We start from the raw sequence: 22,939 nt of genomic DNA on the forward strand, positions 1-22,939 counted from the left end.
TAGTAATACACAGGTGTGAAAAATAAATGTAACTATCTCCCCAACCTAGCAATCTAACGAGACACCTGGTAGCATTTTTAATGTTTTTAATTGGCCCCTGTGAATTCCCCTCTCAGAATACCTGAAGCAGTGGGGCAAACAAACTTGAACATTCAAACTAAGTGTGTGAAGGGAAAATGGTTGTTCCCTTTTCTGCAAGGAATTGCGTATTTTGTATAGATCCCCTCCACAAAACAACAACCTGGGATTATTTGATATGAAGTATGTACATATTATATTTTGCAGATGAATTGTCAAATATTTGTAGAGTGTGTGGGGCGGAAGATTTGGAAGAAGTAGTCGATTGGGTATGACCTGACAACGTCCAGATGAGCTTTACACTTTGTTAGAATGTATATTCTCCTTTTGTGCCCCACAAATAGAGTGCTCCTTTTGCTGCATGTGGTACCATTCAAAATGTGTGGGTGAACCAAATGTGGAGAAGGATTACTGTTGCCCTTTGTGTATTTGGCCTTTTTTTTTCTTTTTTTTTCTTTTTTTTTTTTCTTTTTATTGAAAGTTACGTATTGCCTTCCTCACCAAGCTACTTAAATAAAGATGTTTACCTGATCTGTTAAGTTGTATTCCATTCGGAGTTCTCCATCATGAGCAATTGGTCAAGGGAGACAGCTTCCTCGTGCGAGTCTAATTTATGTTGTATTGTATTACATTATGTTTGTGTTACACAAGTAAAATTCACCTTTATTGACTTTTCAGTTGTTTGTCTCTAATTATTCATCACATTTTAACGGTCCTTACACTACTATTTCAAAATCCATGCAATGACATCATCCCTGACATGGTGGTGCAAACAAACTTGAACATTGGGCGCGCGTGTGTTCAAATGCCTCTAAAGACTTTTGAATGTCAACATTGTGCAAAGAGTGCTCTGATATTAAACTTAGCAGAACAGTAAATCATCCTTGGTTGGGGGGCTGTGCAAGTGTACCATCTTTTCAGCGGTAAACCTTTGTATATCACACCGCTCACCCACCACGCGTCGCATCGCATGACAGACAACCATTTGTGAAATTCTGTTCTCTCCACACTCCTATTAATACACAAAGCCGATCAATATAACACCACTGCTTTAGTGCTTGAACCCATTCCTTATGTGTCTAGAAAGTTGATCATGTCATAAATGCATGATTCCCTGCTGCGAGTTTGGTGTGGAGCCTGGGAACGCGACCATGTCAAGTTGGTTCCGAGGAGCCAGTTAACATGGGCGGGTAGACACAAGGCATCACATCAACACGTACCCTCGCCGAGTAATTTAGTTTTGGCTATATTTAAGATAATTTGTTCCTGTTGCAGTGCGTGTACGATAGCACAGCGGTTTAGGCGGTGGCAAGTGAGCTGTGCTTTATTTCTTTGCGTCACGGGTTCAAATCCCGCTTATAACTGTTCTATTTTTTCATTTTTTTTTTTTAGTGTTTGCTATTTCTTGCAGCCAGTCCAAAATGTAAACGAGACATTTCGTTCAACATTTTTATTGAGAATTTGAACAGTTTGCAATCAGGCAAGTTCGACGTCGCTTGTGACAAATCTGCAAGATTCAAAGTGTTTATTGTCATGTGTACAAAAGGAAAGCACTTTTCTTCGTACAATGAAATTCTTTCGCGAAACACAAAACTGCGCAACTCGCTTTACCCTAACAGTCGTAACTCGAGACGGGGAGCAAGATAACATGGGAGCAAGTTGACATGTAACACCGGCTGGGAGAAAAGAAAAAAAGCGAGTGCGTGCGTTGATAAGCTTATAAACGTTGGCGGTTTGTGTGTGCGTGGCCGTTAAACATGCTGCGGTGAGGGGTTGTAGTCACTGTCTATTGCTCATGTGCGGTTCACTGTGATTGCCTCCCGACAGGCCTACCTGTATGTCAATCAAGCGATGGGCTGGATTCTAGCATACAGCATTTTTCTTTTTTTTTAAACGTCATGCGATCGATCAGTAGTAGCTTGGCGATCGACTGGTCGATCGCGATCGACGTATTGAGCACCCCTGTTCTACATGATCCAAAGTACTCTTGTGAACAAAGATGCAATAATTACAACTTTAGCACTTGCAAATCCAAAATTATCAATCCTAACACCAGAGGAATGGGAGGGAATAAAGCAGGCCTGTGACATTTTGAAGCCCTTCGAAGAAGTCACTCGGGAATTATGCGGCCAGAGGTATGTCTCATGCCGTTATGTTTTGTAGGTCCTTGTTGTTTTGTCTTTTTTGTCGTATTGTCACTTCCTGTTTTATTTTGATAAGTAACTCTCCTCTCGTTTCAGTTCGTGGGTCCTTCCTCTGTGCGTCAGTCTGCTTGCCTTCCTTAATCCCAATTGTCTGCACCTGTGCCCTTACCCTTCTCTGTGTATTTAGTCAGAGTCTTCCCCTTGTCTTGTGCCAGTGTGTCTTGTCCCGTCCAGAGCACCAGCGATCGTCAGTTAAAGAGTCCTTTTTGAGAACCTAGTTATTGAAGAAACCTTTGTCATCAAGCCTAAGCTCTGTGTATTTCAGTTTTTGTTTTTTGCCACCTCGTTTTCCCTCTTTTGTTTTTTTGCTGACTCCAGCCTGTTAGAATAAATTCCTTTTTTGTTGTCACTCTGCATCCGAGTCCTCTCCTTGATCCAAGTTTGACAGCTATTTTATGAAATCAATTTCTGTCATTATGTAGACTAATTAAACCATATATAAGTGCTATAATAATTATATCTCTGCTGACCAGTTATTATTTTTATTTTCAAAGTGGAAAACCTCTGGACGCTCCATCAATTGCCGGCGGCGCTCACGGCCAAAGTGGTGGCCTTAAAAACCATGACGAAATATACAAGATGGGTCCTAAAAGAGGATGGCACGGTGGAGGCTGGGGCCTCCCACTATGACACAGTGGTGGCCTTCTGTGATGGCCACCATCTGTGCAAATTTGTTCTGTTTGAGAATTTCATCTCTGTCGGAAGTACTTTTCGCTTTATTAATTGTGGCCGGGGAAGAGAAGAAGGGGTCCTCTTCTCCCGGCACAACACCACCATTTACGTGGCTGGAGGGATGGAGGTGACGCCAGATTTGGAGGTGAAGGGGACAGCTCTGCTGTACCCTCCAAGCATTGACAAAGCCTTGAAGGACATCCGCCATGTCCTGTTTACGACAGACGGCATTGTCTCTACTGTAAAATCAATCTCTCTCTTTTCGCTACCTCTCTTTCATGAAGTATTGATGTTTATTAATCTCTTTCTGTTTTAGATCCGCCATCAAGATGGTGCTGACACGTGGGGTTTCGGTCCTATTGGGCATCTTTTGTTTAAAAAAAGTAAACAATTTCTCCCTCTAACATTGCGTGCGTGTGTGTGTGTCTAAATATAGATATATCACACACACTCACATTTTACTTGAGTAAGGTCGCTTAGGGCAGTGGTCCCCAACCTCTTTTGCACCACGGACCCGTTACGTGTCAGAAATATAAGGACCCCTGCCTTAGGGCATCAAGGCCTGATCCCTTCCAAGCTTTAGATAGCTCACTCCTCTAATATCACCCATGCAGTTTGCATACAATCATGTATATTAGAGGAGGGAGACGTCTAAACATGCAAGACACTGGTTTTGTAGGACAGAAATTTGACACCAGTTTCTTGAGTATGTCTCTAGCTTTGTTGCCTTAGTAATTGTAGTCTAGATCTACATTTCAACAGCTAGTACTAATTTGACATTTTCATTATAGGATCAAAGGGAAATAAAGGTGGTCAGGTGGCGAGAGACCAACCTTTTCCAGGTAACAGTCGGACAGCGGCTGTCCATGACGCACCTGAAGACATCCTGTTCCGGAGGCGTGGAGCTCCACTCCACAGAAAATACTGTGATAAAGGTACCAAAAGCAAGCAGTTTTTTCCTATGTGTATAAACGAAGGTATTCTAAATTGAATCAATACTGTTATTTACTTGGGATGCACTGCTATCAGTGGCTCATCATCATCAAGGCTGAAGTCAGATTCTGTTTTAGGAGTTTTCTCAAAATCTGGATCATCAACTTTATAAGATTTTGTCTCAGATACAGCCCTATCAGGAAGACATACAATTTCACTTGCTTCCTTAACTGTATAAAATCATTGTGGTTGACATTATGGTCATTAAATTAATCAAACTGTTTTAGGTTTTAATTTATCGATCGATCGATCAATCCATCTTATCTATCTATCTATCTATGTATCTATCTATCTATCTATCTATCTATCTGTCTGTCTGTCTGTCTGTCTGTCTGTCTGTCTGTCTGTCTGTCTGACCTACCTACCTACTTACTTACCCATCCATCCATCCATCCATCCATCCATCCATCCATCCATCCATCCATCCATCCATCCATCCATCCATCCATCCATCCATCCATCCATCCATCCATCCATCCATCCATCCATCCATCATGTTTTCTCGTGGTGTTTTAAACACTTAATAAATTATCATGACACTTCTTTACGCAGAAACTGGAAGAAGAGGCGTTTCATGTTGTGGCCTTTAAAATAAAAAGAGAGCAAGTGGAGCTCATGGACGCCACAAATGCCACCAAAAGGGTTCCATTGACTACGTGAAACCAAAGATTCCCCGACGGCCCTAATTTTCCCCCAGAGGGGGTTTTTGTGGTAATTTTGTTTTATTTTTTGTTCTATTGTTTGTATTTCTTGTTACTTGTTTATTGTTCTGTTTAAAATGTTCTATTATTAAAGTTTAAAGTTAAATGCACAAAATAGTCATTGTTTAATTTTTTTTCATTGAATTAAATTAATTTAATCCACATTATGATAATATATTTCACCACTTAGTTATATTTAGTTGTCCGTGTATAAATTGTGTGTTGCGTCATTATATTAAATGTATTAGTTCTAGTAATTAGTTATGTATTAGTATCAATGTCGTGACCCAAAGAACGAGATCCAGGGTACAAGCAGCTGAAATGAGTATACTCCGCAGGGTGTCCGGGCTCTCCCTTAGAGATAAGGTGAGAAGCTCGGTCATCCGGGAGAGACTCGGAGTAGAGCCGCTGCTCCTCCACGTTGAGAGGAGCCAGATGAGGTGGCTCGGGCATCTCATCAGGATGCCTCCTGGACGCTTCCCTGGGGAGGTGTTCCGGGCATGCCCGACCGGTAGGAGACACCGGGGACGAACCAGGACGCACTGGAGAGACTATGTCTCTCAGCTGGTCTGGGAACGCCTTGGGATCCCCGGGATGAGCTGGATGAAGTGACTGGGGAGAGGGAAGTCTGGGAGTCCCTCCTAAAGCTGATGCCCCCGTGACCCGATCCGGATAAGCGGAAGAAGATGGATGGATGGATGGATGGATGGACGGACGGACGGACGGACGGACGGACGGACGGACGGACGGACGGATGGATGGATGGATGGATAGATGGATGGATGGGGCCCCCGTGCTCAACGTGATGCTGGCGGAGATTTTGTCGCCAACACGCACCACCTGAGGCCTCTGACAGAGGAAGTCCAGTAGCCAGTTGCAGAGGGAGGTACTGAGGCCCAGCTCGTCGAGTTTGCATATGAGTCGCTGCGGCACAATGGTGTTGAAGGCAGAGCTGAAGTCCACAAACAGCAACCTCACATATGAGTCCTTTCTCTCCAGGTGGGTGAGGGCCGAGTGGAGGGCAGAGCAGATGGCATCCTCAGAGGACCGCTTGGCACGGTACGCAAACTGAAAAGGGTCAATGGTGGGGGGGAGAACAGACTTGATGTGCGCCATGACCAGCCGCTCAAAGCACTTCATGATGATGGGGTCAGTGCCACAGGGCGGTAGTCATTGAAGCAGGACGGTGCAGGTTTCTTTGGCACAGGAACAATGGTGGCAGCCTTGAAACACGAGGGGACGATGGCCTGCTGCAGGGAAACGTTAAAGATGTCCGTGAAGACACCCGACAGCTCCCCAGCTCAGTCCTTCAGCGCTCGACCCGGGATGTTGTCAGGGCCCGCCGCCTTACGGGTGTCAATTTATTCGGCCGTATTTAGTTTTTCTTTCATGCGTTGGCTTGATAACCACATAAGCTACAACAAAACCAGAAAAAGTAACTCGGTCTTTCCTAAATGTGCTAAATGTGCAACATGTTGGGTGATAAGCAGTACATTCCCTATCTGTTGATTCTGTCGCTCAGCACCTGGTAGATGTTGAAAATTATTACCAGCAAAGTCATCCGCGTATTTAGGTGACCCAGTTTATTAAATTTCTATTGCAAATAAGTTCCCTAGCTGTTGATTCTGTCGTTCAACACTGACACCTAGTGGATGCATAAACTAATTACCAGCGAAGTCACCCGTGGATTTAGGTGACCCGGTTTATTAAATTATTGCAAATACATTCCCTATCTGTTGATTGTGTCGCTCAGCACTGACACCTCGTGGATGTTGAAAATCATTACAAGCAACGTCATCCGCCGATTTATGTGACCCAGTTTTTTATTTTGTTTATAGCAAATACAGTCGCTAAAGTATTGTTTCAATGTGTAGTATATGAAAGGGGTCCCCAACCCCCCGACGATTTTTAATCGACGATCAATTTATTCTGGTCAAGACGCTCGTCCCGGTCACGTTACATGTTTTCCCAGTCGAGCCCGCAAAAATAAGTAAGAATTTATTTGGAAAAATATTTTTAAAAATGGCGATTCTCTCCCAATTACATCCGTCGCCGTCTCCCTTCACACATGACGCTCGTCTCGGTCACGTGACATGTCACCCAAGTCGAGCCCGCGAGGCAAGCAAAAATGACCACGAAACAGAGAAGTTTGGAAAGCTTCTTCGGAAAGGGAAAAAAGCCAATAAGGAGACCGAAGAAGAGGCTACCACTTCTAAGAAAAGGAACGCTGCATTTAAAAGAACATTTCTGGAGTCGTACTTAAAATAGGGATTTTTCGCCACTGATGACTCTGACGCGCCAAGCGCACTCGACATGTGTGGCGACAGGCTAGCTAACGAGGTGTACCTATTATAATTTTATAGAAAATATTTACAGTGGCGCCCGAGAGTTGGGGGGGGGGGGGGCGTGGGGGGGCCTAACAGAAAATAATTGAGAAGCACTGCCCTAGTGTGGGGAGTACACACAATTGTAGTCACGCAATAACTTATAGCACAATACTTTTCTCAACACTTAAAATGCAATTGCGTTCAGATAATAGTATTAACCGAAAGACTTGTTAACATAACGCATGACGTGAACAGACATGCCAAAATGTTGAACAATACAGCAGTGGTGGGCGCATCGATCTTAAATATCGATAGTATCAATACCAACGTTGGTATTGGTATTGATCAATACTTGCGTGATGAGCTCGATACTTTAGTTTCAGTTTATTTTCTCCAAATTCAGTACACCACCCCCGTTAAATCATACTGCTCGCGCAACAACGTTCCTCCTTCACTGTCTGGCGTGTCTGAGCCCCACACTGCTCTCTCATGCTCTATTTGTTAATTCCCCGCCCCCCTCCGCGCGCGCTCTCGTTCAGCAGCGCTGATGACTCTGAGTCGTGGTGGCTGCATGATGGCAGAGAGGAAGAGGAGCTCCAAACGGCTTTTTTACATGTGTAAAAAAAACTACATGTGATATTGGTAGAAAATAAATCAAGTTTAACAAATTTGTACAAGCACATAAAAAACTTCTTTACTTAAATAAATAAGAAAATGAACAACAGTAAATTGTTAGGTTACGGATTTTAGTTATTGATCTGACTCCAAATTGTGATCAACACTTAACACACAAATTGCTACGTCCTAATCCACACACTGGCGCACCTAACAATTTTGCGAGTTCGTTCTGTCAAAGAGAAGACCAGTAGATCAATCAGACCAAATTTACCAATTGTTTATTCCTGACAAAGTGCACTAATACAGGCCTGGGTCCCGGGTCCCTCACACTAAAACTCGTGCGTTTATGTGACCACCAAAAGACGACACATTCTTCCGGGTTGCCCAGTTTTAAAGAAACACAATATGAATATTAAAGCATGCAAAACATTGTGAGATGATTGGTCGATGGCCATCTCCTCCCCGTCTAGGTGTCGCTGAAATCTGGCGGTTGGATTTCGCCTGCGAAGCCCGACCACATAGACGTGCTGTTGTTCTCGTTTCTCACCGACCTTGAGGTGTTCTCGTCCGGTACTCCCTGTCTAGGCCTATTCCACAACACTTCGAAGAAAAAAGTTCATGCAGTTTGCCTCCACATTCTTCGCCACCCACCAATCCACACAAGCACTCCAATACTAGATATTATATTAATATGATTATAAGTTTAACACAACCTTAAAAATATGTTTGCAAACTGCCGAAAGCACATTTCCCTTTAAAATATATTGTTACAATATCCACACAAGACTTTCATGAACCTTTATTGTAGTTTTATACACTTAATTGTTTTCTAAACACTTTTTTGTACCTTTAAACACGTTTGTAAAAAGTCCAACTGACTTTCAGAAACATTCTAATTTATTTAAATAAATAAATACTAAAATAACAGTAAATATATTGTTACAATATCCACACAAGATTTTTATTAACCTTTTTTGAAGTGTAAACGTGTCTGGCTCCTCTCTCCTGTTGCGTGCTGGCCAGCTAACATGCCCCCGCAACCCAGCGCGAGGGCATCCGCACAAGACTTTTATAATTTCATTTTTATACACTCTATTATACTTTCAAATATGTTATTGTACTTTAAACACTTTTTTAAACATTTTAAAGTGTAAAGGTGTCACGGCTCTGCTCTGCTCTTGCCGTGCTCCCCTGCAGCCCAGGGCATCCGCACAAGACATTTATAATTTTATGTTTTACCATTTTATTATATTTTTAAACATTTTAAATTGTAAACGTGTCACGGCTCCGCTCTGCTTTTGCCATGCTGACTCAGCGCGAGGGCATCAGCACATCATTCCCTACTATCTATTAGACCTCTTCTCTATGTGTAGACCTAATTTAGACGTCTATCTTAGGTGTATGGAATAACCTGATATAGACGACAAAATTAAATCCATCAAATATGATCATATTTCGAAAATGTAAACTCTCAAACAGCTGTAAGTTGTATAAACAATGTACAGAAGTTGTATTGCTTTGTTTTTATGCCAGCTCAGTAGCCTAGTGGTGGAGTGTCCACCCTGAGACTGGAAGGTTGTGGGTCAAACCCTGGCCGGGTCATACCAAAGACTTGTATTTTTGGAAACCGTTGTGAATTTTCGACGCGAATTGAGGAGTAATCGATAAAAAAACCCATGTAAGCACAATGGCGGATACAAAAGTGGAAGCGATGTCGTCTGACGAAACTCCCTCAGATGATTCTTCACCTTCTGAAGAAAATTAAGAAGAGTATGATTTCTTTCTTGGGGTACAAGGCTACCAATTTGAACCAGTGAGAAGTACCCCAGCGACTGAAACATCGCAAAACAAAGGCGTGGAAGGTGCAGCCGGAGAAAATCAATGGCTATATACTGATATTGTTTTGGGTGTCCAATTTAATAAATTCTAAGAAAGTTGCAAAGAAAATTTCTTTTAATAATATATTCGGCAACATATTTTTTTTATAGGGTAGAAAACAGTTGGAAAATAAATTTTTAGGACTGGGAAAACCCATGAATGATTTTTGCTCCTCTTATTAATTAATTAATTTATTTATTATTCGTCGCTCGTTTATTCATTGTATGTGCGTTCTTGTTTTTACTTTTTGTGTTGTTTTCTTGTTTTGTAATATGTCTTGTCACCGTGGGATAGTGGAAAACGCAATTTTGATCTCTTTGTGTGTCTTGGCATGGGAAGAAATTGACAACAAAGCAGACTTTGACTTTACTTTGGTGTGCTAATTGTTATTTTCCCTCGACATAACTTTCAAAATAAAACAAAATTTCACAATAAAAATGCCTAAACAAATGTCAATCGTCTTAACTCAATTTTACAAAATAAAAAACAAACCACAATACAATTAACTTAAACATTTCCTACTTATGGCTCTAACAATCATAATTGTAGTAAAAATAGCTACAGCAACAAGCACAGACATGATGAGGCCTTTCCAGCTTCCGAACGTTTTCATCCAATCAGACCAAATATCGGTGTGTACGCCTGAATGATCTTTCATCTTTTTGTTCAGTGTCCTTAGTCCTTCCAACGCCTTGGTCAGTCGGCCTCCTGGTGCCGTGTTGTTTGGGATGAAAGTACAACATGCATCACCAAACATTCCACACACACCATGTTCCTTAGCCAATAGCATGTCCAACGCAATTCTATTTTGGAACGGCATTAACGACGTTGCAGCCAATTGTTCATGAACTGCGGCAAATTATTCAGCTGTATAATTACCCAGTAGTTGGACATTGTAATGAACGTAATTAATACGGTCTACATTTTTATTGGGGGTGATCCATAGGAAGATACTTTCGAATCCCGAGGACACTTGATTAACGAGTTTATACTTATCTGGCACACCCCGGGGCACTCCTATAGCGTCAATATATGTTGGATCGTCGTCGCTCAACCACGGGGGCAAAACGTCTCTTTTGGCTCACTTCAGGAGCCCCGCCAGTGGGGACTCCAGGTTCCAATTGAGATTCTGTATTTCAATGGGGACAACCACCACAGGCATTATCAACGACACGAGGGCACAGATACCTGATGCATTCTTCGGCAAGCGATCCTATAATTTGTCATCGCCACACCACAACCAGATGTCACTGGTCTTCCTCTGCTCCTTCCATCACTGCTGGGTGAATTCTGGCATGTCCTGGCTTGAAAACAAGTGAATTTGGAAAAAAAACTTTGTATATCACAATTACAAATTGAAACCTGCTCACCCATTTCTATTTTACCACTCCCCCCTTTGACACATTCACCCAATGTGTCATTACGTAACAAAAGGAACCTGCAAAGCGTCCCCCCTCATCACCACACTCATTGTAGCCAGGCCCGCGGAACCTCTAGTTACCATCTGGGCCCCGGGACCATCACCCCAAGTCCTTGAAACTTGACTGTCCACCACACACACTCGGCAACACAAACAAAAATCATCGCACTCCTGTCAGTGAGCTTATAGCCCGGCTGACAGCGGACATTTGTACACACAAAAACAGACATCAAGTATCAAAATAAAAACAGTCATAAAATGAATCCTGGCGCCAGCGGATCATGTCCTGAAAACCACGTCATCAACAAGTTCATCATAAAAACCAAAAGAGCAAGGGTTAACATATTCTTGTAAAGCCGACACAAACTTTCCACGAACACAATCGACAAACTGCAAGAAGGAAAACAAGTTACGCAAGCAACGCGCAATCCGGTCCTTGGCTGGTGGCTGATGCTGCAAAAAAAAAATCAAGTCACACAGAAAAACAAAGCAGAGCGTGCTATTGTCGCAAACACGTTCAAGCGTCAAACAATTGGTCACTGTCCACCTAGTCCGTCACCCCGTCGGGTGAGCTCAAAGTCGTCACACGTCAAATCATCCAAAGTCTTGCTGTTCGATACTAGTTCTGTCTTGTCTGACCATATCACTGAAATAGGCCTTCTCCATCACACCGTTTTGTTGTCGATGGTGCCCCTGATTGATCATTGAGCCATGGTTCCGGTCAGAACTCATCACTTACCAGTTCCAGACCCTCCAGTCTGTACCACCCCTTCAGGTGAGAGGAATTTTATCCTCAATTGCAAACACATCACCCCAACTTCAGACCTCTCTGGCCAATTATACTGCGCACACACAGTCATAGATGATCACATGCGCACGCACCTATCCACACACTCGCAGACACACACATCCGTCTCTATCACTCAGCTCTCCTCCCACACTAAGCAAAGTTAGTATGTTAGTGTGCAGGCAATCATTGACTCCTAATAGTACCTCTTCACATTTGGACATACTTGTCAACATGACCTATTGTAAAATCTCCAATTCAATTTTCCATAAACTCGCCCATCAGATTCATCGCAAATTGTCATATATGTCTATCTGGGGGGGACGACTGTGGGACCCGCGTGTCAGGGGAGCCTCCATAACTTCAGATTGCTCCTACAAACTCGATCTCTATTAATTATCCTAATTGAATTCAATAAAGATGGGTCCGACTATTCCCTCTGGATTTTTACGTCATCATTTGGTTCTCCCCCTTTTTCCTGTTGTCTAACTCAAATATGTTTCTCAGTCTGCTTCTCTTTATTGCCCCTCTTGGCGAGTCTCACTCCCCCCTTTTTTCTCTTCCTAAAAATCCTGCCTGTCACACCATCCAGCACCTCTCCCTGCTTCCTTAAATCGTCACCTATTTCAACTCCACTATTTCAACATCCACTCCCTCGCGCGGTCTGCCCCCCTCTGCAAAGCTGCAGCTCCACACAGGGAGCGCCAAGCCCTCTCCCTAGAATGGGCAGTTTTTAATGTATTTTACGTCATTGCTGTCCAGATCTTCTATCCTCAATCTCCCTTGCTGTCAATCCCTGTTAAAATGCCAAAATGCCCCTGTTCCTCTTGACTGAATCATGTCCTATTCTAAAATGTATCTAACTCGACTTCTACTTCTTAAACCTGACGAGCCAAAATATCAGATCTCGCTCTTCTTTCTTACCGTTTTAGCCTATTTGTTTTATCCAACTCTGTTCAATCTCTGACTATGATGCTTTTCTCTGTAGCTCTACGCATTATTCAATTTTTTATCAAATCTCCTCAGTTCTGTCAAACTCTGTGTACAATGAAGCTCCTGTCCACCTTGACCCAAGCTCCACCCAGTTTGGTAACTCCACAGCAAGGAGTGCGATTTGGCCGTCGGACACTTCTTTTGCAGCACCTCACACTCTCAAGTTGGTGTTCTTTTGTGGTTGCTTCAGAGCCAACCCATCCATCACTCTCGAATGAGTCCATTGTTCAAATGAGTCCATTTTCATCTTTGTGATTTCCTCCGCTTCTCACTGTCCTTTCTCGTCCCCAAGGATGTCATCTTTCCTCCGAGGTGTACTTGCCCCCTCCAAGCACAGTCTTTCTTTGTCCTTGCCAAAGGTCAAAGGTGCCTCAAAGCCAGGCACCGTTTTGTAGTCGTCCACGGCTGCAGGCGGAGTCTCGGGATCGAGTTTCAGGGATCCTGGCACTGAGAGTGACAGACTGGGACATCAAACTTGTAAGACTATTTTCAAATGTAGCTGCTGCCATCAATTCACTAGTAACGTTTGTTTACCAAATGTCAAATTCTCCTAGTATCAGCGATCTCATCTTTATATTGTAAGTCCTGCAACTCATCCTATTTCCGAGCCACATTTATTCTATAGTTCCAATTTAATGCGACAGTACATTGTGTCTCCAGTATCATTATTCAAAATTAACTCATCGAGGTCTGTGCTCTACATCTTGCCCTGATCTATGTCTTGACCTCTCAAACGTTATTACCTGTGTCATGCTTGCTCAAAAATGTGCCTTAGAATATGGTGCTGTGAATTTCCAATCTCCCCGATCAAATTGGATCCCGCTTCTCAGCTCTTCTTTCTCATGCTCCTGTTAGCCTGCAATTGTCCAAATCAAAAATGTTATTTTCTTTTAACTGTCTTTCTTTTGAACCTCTAAATCGCTCGTGTTGCTAACCTAACCTAACCTTAAAGAAAGGACAAACAGATTACTCCCAATAGCTCCTCATTATTTACGAGTTAGCCCCCCTTTCTTGAACATTCTCTGATCCATGCCGTCTTCCTCCTCACACGCCTGCACCCACACAGGGTGTGCACATAAACGCGCGCACCGAGCACGCACACAACCGCACGTACACACACACAGACAAAGGGATTCGAATCCATCCCTCATGTAGCTTCTTTGCCACTTTTTATCGGTCAATACCACTCACAATTTGCGCTTCCACATCAGCATATACATTCCTTCAATCTCACTGCTTCAAACATTCACTGAGAAACTCACACTGTCCCTGCCCCGCCCGGGCCATAGCCGTGCGAGGGGGGGGGGTCGCGGCATCAATGTTGACCGGTTACAGGCTGGCCTTATCCTGCAACAATCATGATGCCGGCCCACCGCCCGCACGAGCATAGCACAGGCCCACGCGCACAGCCCAGACCCGCGACTACGCGCGAGTGCAGGCACGCTCATCAGTCTCAACCTCTCAAAGGGCAGGCCAACTTTGCTGTTGCGCCCTCCATCATGTTCACATTCGACATATTTCAATGTCTTCTACACAACATTTGTTGTCTCTTATTTTCATCCTATAAAGCCACTGTTCTAGTAACTTTCTGTCACACGCCTTATTTTCTCTACTGCCACACCTTGCTCATCTTAGTTTCTCTAACCAACTTAAACACACCATTGTCCACTTCTCAATTTCCCTATTATCGCTCAAAAGCCTCCTAAACATTCTCCATTACTGATTTCTTCCATAGAACACACATCTCATTCACACACACTCATATACACACCCACTCATGAGGATCCTCTGCGCGCACACACACTCTCCCCCCCAATTTGATTCATTTTGGATATTTTAGCGGTCTGATCTCTCACAGGAGGAACTGTTACCACCGGATATTTTTTGAGGAGCACTAGGTCCCTGACCTATCCGTAGTACACGCAAGTCCCTGACTTTACCGTACACGTTACACACGTAAGTTCCAAACTTATTCACCGTATGTATCTTAACTTCATGTACACCTTATTTGATCTGAACGACAGTCTCCTCTTAAATTTCCTGTTTCAATTTGCAGCATTTCGACTTATAGTAACAGGTATTCTGCTTACCTTATCGGTGATGAGCTCAGGGTTGAGGAGACGTCGTACCAGCTCAACGTTGTGCGCTTATTCCAAACGGTTCGCCGACCGGGAGACAGTGTCCCTGACACTGTCCGGTGTCTTGGCTAAAGACCACGAGTTGTCAATTACCCTTCTCTTGACATCACGTCCGCGGTCACCAAGAAATTGTTAAGGATGGAATTGCGTTAAATTGGTGCACGGAAACGGTGTGCTAGACTATGGTTTATCAGATTTGCATTGTTAAATGTAAAAATTAGAAATGATAGAATAATCTGAGGGTTGTGGTCAGAAACTCGTCCAACGAGGAGAGTGCCCAGCCCTCATAAAAATGTGAGAGTAAGAGAGAACATACATACATTGTAGAATTGGATAAAATTAAATTATGTTTGCAGATTTTAAATTTAGGAGGAATTATTGATTGGTTATGACATAAGACTATACAAGGACACATGTAAGGATAAGTCAAAGATTTGAATCACTTAGAGTTAAAAACAACAAATAAAAACGACATTGCAAGGGGGGCACTTTTTATCAAAAGAACACCAAGTAAAGTATCAAGTGGGCATTCGTGATTGGGATTAAATTAAGGATAAAATTAGGTCAATGATTAGAAATCAATGGTGCTCTACACAAAAAGGCTTAAATTTTAATGGGGAAATATTTGGAGTACTGTGTTGGTCTACATAGGTCATGGGCCTAGTTTATTTGGTTTTGATTGTGGTTTGGGTTTATTTTGTTTATTGTTAGGTTTTCCTTGTGTTTATTGTTAAGGTGTTCCTTGTTATTCTCTTATCCCCTGCATTGTAAATGTCTTCTTTATGCAGATAGGTTAACAGGCTAGGAATTTAGTGAGGAGATAATTGATCAATTGATGGGGGTTAATAATTGTCCAAATCCTAGTCACATGTTTTGAAGGACCACAGCATTATATTTAATTTGCAGGCCATTATTTCGTATGTGATGACAGTGTCTAGATAAGTAGACTGTTTTATCAAAAATGTGAGAGTGAAGGAGGAGGTTTGATTTGTAATTTGGCATTTGGGTGCCACTTTTAAGAGTCTGTGCAGGAGCATAGATTGTTTTTGTTTGTTTTTAAAGATATATTTAACAGTTTATCTCGGTGCAGTAAGGATATCGCAATTTTGAAAGACTTAAAATTAAAAGCAAATTTCCATTTTTATTCTGACACATGCCAGCTAACATGAGGATGGGAAATAAATAAAGGAATGAATACTAGCTCAAATGTGGCATGTGTTTTAAATTGGGCGATAAGACATTCACTTCCAAGCGCTATCCTTTAGCGCTGCTGACAATAATAACTTATGAGATGTTAAATCAAGGAGGAGTGTCATATTTGGAACACCGGCGCTGTATGACCTATAGATTGAACAATAACATTCACCGCATATACAACCATGTTGGTAGATTGTTAAATTACATTACAGTTCATTACAAAGGATTTCGGAACTTTATTTGATGATAAACACTGGAACAAGGATTTTAGCCGTGTTAATGGGTAGGGTGGATGGATTACTCAAAAAAAAAAAAAAAAAAAAGCTTTTGATAAGGGCGGCTTGATAGTAAGATGATGAGTGTGCGCAACTGATAGGATACAATATGTTAATGGGAAGATTTGGGGTGTAAGGAACAAATACTACACAGGAAGATTGATAACACGAAGATAGTTTTGTGAAATTTGTGTCCCAGTGTGTTCTGCCCTAGCGCATGGCACAAGTCCTGAACTGAGTCCTTGTACTCTACTGGCTGCCTCAAAATCAACAGAGGACTGTCCCTGGTCATGAGACACCTTTGACCTTTGGGAGAACAACAGGAACTATTATCATGCTTGAAGGGGGCAAGCACAGCTCTTCACAGGACAAGAACCAAATAGTTGGTGGAATACACACAGTTGCAGATCAAAAAGAAAATGGACTGAAAGAACAAAGACAAGATGGACGCATTTGAGAATGGCGGACGGTCCAGCCCTGAATCATCATCATGAGAATCTAAGAGGAGAGGCTGCTAAAGACTTGCACGAGTCACATGAAGTCAAACTGGACACATTGCTAAAGACTGCTGAAGCATTACAAAATTGGTGGAGTGTGGGACAAAAGGGATGGAAGTGTGTTTGGGTGCTGGGGCAGACATAACTGAGGAGTTTTGATAAAAGAGGGAATAATAAGGCTGCTTATTGACACTGAAACGGGGATAAAAAACATAATACATAGATATGGAAAGTGAAGATGCACTGACAAATTATACGACAGCGTGATCAGAAACTTTGTAAAGTGGACATTGATCAATAGAAATTAAATCATTTGAATCATAAATTTTTATATGTAACTTAGCATTTCGAAGACATAATTAATCTAACTGAAATAATGAAATTTTATAATTGGACCAGTGAAAATTTGGATTCGGGCAACAGAAGGCTGAATTGCTAAACTTAATTGACCTTTATCAAAACAACAGAATTTAATTACACATCCACTGCGACTGATTTATAGGATGCATATTTCAGCTTGAAGGGGTGAGGGGCCATAAGAAAGTTGGAATTCTGGATAGTCAGCAAAATAGTAATACAGTAGGGCTTTAAATAACCAATACAATGACATGACCCTTGTGACAATTGATTTAAATGGCAATTTATGATAGGCACTTGGGGTTAGGATTAACAATCCATCCATCCATCCATTACTGGTGCGGCTTGTCCTTACGAGGGCCACAGGTGATTAACAATAATAACTAGAATTATTCATTTCTGTAGAAATTGCGTGTGAAAGCGAAGAGGCTGAATAAAAATTCGGGGAAAGCTACAAGATTATGTTTAAATTTGGAACGTGTTGAATTGGCTAGAAAATTGATAAAAATATAGAAAGAATTTTGTAAAATTGGGCGTGAATTTTAAAGTTGAAAATTTGAAATTTTCCACAAGTGAGAAGTTTTGGAATAGGATGAACCGTTGAAAAATTGAAATGGGTTGAGTCAGTGGAAAAAAAAAAAAAAAAAAAGAAAAAAGGAAAACTAGAAGAAATTCGAAGGGAAAAAATGAAATTTTGCAAAATTTTACCGCAATGTTGGAAGTGAGGATGTGAAATTTGAATTTGAATCTAGGAGGTTAAAAGTGTAATGGAATAAATCAGATGAATTATGTGGAAGTAGTTAAGATAAAAATAAAATAAAAGGAAGAAGAATGCAGAAGAAGTTGAATAATAATAAAGTCAAGGCAATTCAAATTTATTTATATAGCCCACAAGCAAGTCTCAAAGGGCTCCAAATGTACAAAAATTGCCAATTTAAAATACAAGAACAATAAGTGTGAGGGCCACAATGATGATCATGACAGCAAAAATATTTCTAATTGGTTTTGATAGGTACAAAGGGGGAACATGGAAGAAGGTTTTCAAAATTTGTGATATAGCGTGACTCAATTATCAAGAGTAAGTATTTCTTTTTAATTCTAAGAATTGGCATCAACAAAAAATGAGAACGATAATCCAAGGTTATAGTGTAAGTGGCAGGAGGAAGCTGTGTATATTTTTTAAACATTATTTTCAGTATCATTATTTCTTAGGAGGGTCAGTAATGCTTGTGAGAAGATGAATGAAGGAACAAGGTAACAGTAAAAGGGAGTGCTCTAAAAATGTTTGGTTCTTTGCCAGAGGTAGTTATTTGGAGGGATGAATTTAAACTGAAAGCAAAATGGAACTGTTTAGTGGAAGAAATATGGGAAGGTGGAAATATTGAAGTTACAGCTCAACACAAAGTGTCAAATAGTCTAAGTGTGAGATGTGAGCAAACTAAATGGGGAGTTAAATCATGTTCCAGTATTATGCATATTGGCAAACGATGTGAGGACAGGAGACCAGACAATTAGATATTAATTTTGGATTTAAAATAAAAAAGGGAAATTTTAATTGAGGAGAAAATTTTGCGTAGGGAGGTTTTTTTTTTTACAATTTGATATTGTATGTTTTATGTGTGTGTTGTGGGATGACAGTTTGTCTGTAATGCTGTATGAAGGTCAAGTCTGTACTTGGGATTGGGTTTGTGTATTGTGAATGGTTAACATGATTCAAGGTTGGGGTGATGTGATCACAGCAGAGGATAACATTCCTCTCACCTGAAAAATATATAGATACTACAGATTTGAAAAAGCAAGATTGATCAGGGCTAATTTTGGACTAAATATGGGTTTAGGATTACTCTGGGGCACCATTGACAACAAAAGACTTCAATGGAGAAGCCCCATTTCAAGATTATGACCAGATGTGACTATACCAGCATTGGTATCAAGACTCTGAGCCAAGACAGTGTATGACAACAACTCTGGACTTACCTGACAGTGTGACGAAATGTATGTGACGGAATTTGTGATGACTTGCTTTGTTTTGATGTTTTACCTAATTGTATTGCAGCCTCTAACAGCAACCCAGGGAGCAGATTGTGCTTTATTTGTTAAACTTGCGTTTTCTTTGCAGGTTGTCAACTGCAGTCTTGGAGAATTTTGTGTCATGTCTGTGAACATGCATTAACAACTAACCCCTTACTTTTCATAATGAGTCTGTAAATGTGATCGGTTTCATGACAGGCTCGGCAGGCTCCAATTTTCTATTTCATGCGTTTGACATGCGCCCGTGTGTGGATTATTATTTTTATCATTATGAATTTTATTTTTTGGTATTATGGATGTTTATTGTACGGAGAGCTGCATGCACAGCTACAGGTGGGTGGTGGCTTTTGTTCATACAGCCATGTGAGATGCTGCCAGTCGAGTTTCAGGGACTGAGAATTGGTGATTCCAGGCTAGGATGGCATCTGGAGGTACACCGAAGTCCAGCTGGCGATGGGTATGTCACCATGGACATTGTTATTTTTACTTTATAACCATTGTGACACATTTTTTAGAATGTGTCAAAAGGGGGAGGTAGAAAAAAACCAAACAAAAAAAAAAACAAAGGGGGGAATTGTGAGATTTTAAGTGTTTTCAGATTTGATGTTTTTTAAGTCTTCAACATGCTGGACGGAGGAGAAGAAGCGGCTCGGCAGAGATGAAGTGAATGGGAGACAACATCATGAGATGGAGCCAAAGCCTGGTAACAAGTGTGAAGAGTTTCAAAATAGCTTATAATAAACTGTAGACCTTCACAAGATAGGATCAAATAGGTGGGAGAGTATTAAATGTAAAAAATTAGAACAATAACATACAGACTCCAAACGAATTGGGGACAGGTGGATTATGAACGTTAAAGTTTGAATAACACATTATTCACGTGATTCATTTGCAGGATAAACAATGGAAGGGATTGATAAACTGAACAAATTTAAGATGATTGCGGAAGTATTATGTCGGGAACAAATAGATTCGACAAGTTTTTTCCCTATAAAATGGTGCCGTTTGGGTTTGAAGTACATAGTCGCTTCAAAGGAGGAAAAGCATGATTTAAGATATGTGATTGATCAATGAGAAGGCTATCCCTTGTACCAGGGGGGTCAAACTCATTTGTTCACGGGCCGCAGTGTAGTCATAGCTTCTTTCGGAGGACCGGTATGACTGTCATACCCAAATAAATGTGTGAGCACCTCATAGAGTAAAAGCTACAAAACAAACTGGCAAGTAACTTGCTTTCAAATCAGAGAAATAAAAACCGGTCTAATATTTAAAAATCAAATATTATTAAAAGTGAAGACAATTTGCAATTCGAGTAATGACACGTGAATAAAAAGCACAATTTGTCTGCGCGGGCCGCATAAAATCATGTGTCGGGCTGCATCTGGCCCCCAGGCCTTGAGTTTGACACCTGTGCCTTATACAAAGGTAAAGTAGGATTAGAATTTGATAAAACAGATATGGACATCATCATATTCCATTAGAGTTTAAATTGCTTGCAATACAATTACAAATTAGTTAACACCTGTGTGATTGATTTATTGATTGATTGATTGATTGATTGATTGATTGATTGATTGATTGATTGATTGGTTTATTGATTGAGTGATTCATTGAGTGACTGACTGAAGGGCTGAGTGACCGAATGGGCAATTGTTCGATGTCTGTCTATATGTAGTATGTACTATATATGTATGTATGTATTTCGTTATTTGTTTTACGTATGTAATTCGTTATTTGTTTATGTATTTCTCTTTCACATTTTCTTTCTCATCTTCCACATCTTTCGGCTGCTCCTGTTAGGGGCCGCGACTGCAGAGCGATCATTTCCATATCTTTCTGTACCACCAACCATCTGCATGTCCTATCTTTGTCTCTGCCACACTCTCCATTATTTTGGCCAGTAGATTTCCAAGCCTCGCTTCTAACATTCTTTCCGATAACTTCATGCTTTGCTTAATCAACATAACAACAACTCTGTAGCTACTACAGTTCTGCGCATCGCCATGGTCTGAAATAAGGAATAGAAGTGAACACCTTTCCGGGGAACTTCTCGCTTTTTAAAAATCTCCCCTGCCATCTCTCCTTGATAGTTCCATGCTGTCACTGGAATGTCGTCTAGGCCAATTGCCTTTCCACTCTCCATCTTTTACAAATGTCTGGGTATGAATTTTATCTATATTTATTTTTCTCACTCATTGGCGGCTCCACAGAGGGACGTGGTGTGCCAACAGAGGGACCCTGGTGGCATCAACGATTTTGGTGACCTCAGTAAAACTGAGGTCAACAGAGGGAGTGAAGGAATGAGGTCGAAATACAAAAAGTCCTGCCTCGTTACAAAAACAGATATGCTCAAACCTCATTGAATAAAGTACATAAGCAGACAAGTATATTCACATATTAAATAAATAAAAGAAACATTTGAAGCATATAATTATACCTACACACCAAATCAATAAAGAAGACATAACTAAACATTTTTGATAAGTGGTGATGAGAAAGGTTTTTATAACTTTATGATCTGATATATATATTTCTGAGGACTTTGAAATAACAAATGACTTTTGATATATTGCCTAAATAGCTTAATGACCCTTAAGGAACTGTGGAATGCATGCCTGATGTTTTTTCTCTGAATCATGGACACGGCCAGAGTCGTCTTGACCGTTCAGTACTTGATTGTATCTTATGTTTTGACTAATGCTAGACGCCAGTTTTTGATTACTACTGAACGCTCTGCACAGAGGGAAATAGTTTGCCTAACAAAGAAAAGATACGGTTGAATGCGGTACGACAGTGTATGTCCAAGATTGGAGAAGAATGTTCACAGGAAGGTCACGTGGAGATAAAACCAGTGGGTGCCAGAAGGAGCCACCCGAGAACTCGGCCAAAGATGATCGCCAAGGCCGAGAGACGGGATGGAAGACAACAGCCCCCTCCACACACACACACACACACACACACACCAACAGCCCCCCACCAACACACCGAATCGCCCATAACCAGCACCACTCCCATGGAAGCAGACTCTCCTTCGAACTTGCCCCACTCCGAAGACTCATCGCCCATCAATCCCAGCCCACAATGTGCTACTGAATATAAAACTGATCTAACAACCTTGGACTTTGCCTTTTCTGAATGGAGACTTTCCGCTCTTGAAGGGCCCAGCGCTGTATTGTACTTTCCTGAAAACAGAGCTTTTTGAACAATAATTGTGATTGAACTCAACCAATCTGTCTAAGTCTAATTTCTGCTTCAGTGTCTTTGCATTTTCCTAAATCTGAAGAAATCAAACGAGCACGCAGTGAGTAAATTGGATAACAGGTGATTGGCAAAGGCTTTTGCCGTGAGGCGCAGATAACGCGCTCCCTAAATTGTGGACAAAATCCAACAGTATGTATGTTATATGTTATGTGTTATGTGAGTGAGCTGTATAGGATTATATTGATAGATGTTTCTTTTATTTAGCCTATTATTATTAATATACTTATACCAGTGATGAGCCCAATCCAATATATTATGTCATATGTCATCTGATGGCGCCGCGGATGGCCGCCACGGTGAGTCGCTCTCTGTTTCTTTGTCTTATTTTGTGTGTTTTCTGTGTCTTCTGCTGTCCATCCCGGATCACTTTTACGAGAGAAGCACTGTTAAACATTGGTCAGTCTTCTTCTGGTATTTTCTCTCCTGTTCTCTCTGATTCAGACTGTTTGTGGGAGATTTTAGCCAGAGCGGCGGTGCTATACAAGCTAGCGCGACGGCGGCGACGCGGAAAA

General features: G+C 41.4%; 1 long non-coding RNA gene across 2 annotated transcripts; it reads left to right on the plus strand.

Moving 5' to 3' along the window:
• The first annotated feature begins 1,548 nt into the window (after nt 1-1,548).
• Nucleotides 1,549-4,763, plus strand: LOC137841005 (uncharacterized). 2 transcript variants are annotated; one of them, XR_011088282.1, is made up of 4 exons: nt 1,549-2,213; nt 2,777-3,337; nt 3,746-3,889; nt 4,500-4,763. It is a non-coding gene; the product is annotated as an uncharacterized lncRNA (long non-coding RNA). The 2 variants fall into 2 exon arrangements; XR_011088281.1 differs by having other exon boundaries at nt 1,549-3,337.
• Nucleotides 4,764-22,939: the final 18,176 nt, after the last annotated feature.

Source organism: Syngnathus scovelli, chromosome 16 (genome assembly GCF_024217435.2).
Source record: "Syngnathus scovelli strain Florida chromosome 16, RoL_Ssco_1.2, whole genome shotgun sequence".
NCBI lineage: Eukaryota > Metazoa > Chordata > Actinopteri > Syngnathiformes > Syngnathidae > Syngnathus > Syngnathus scovelli.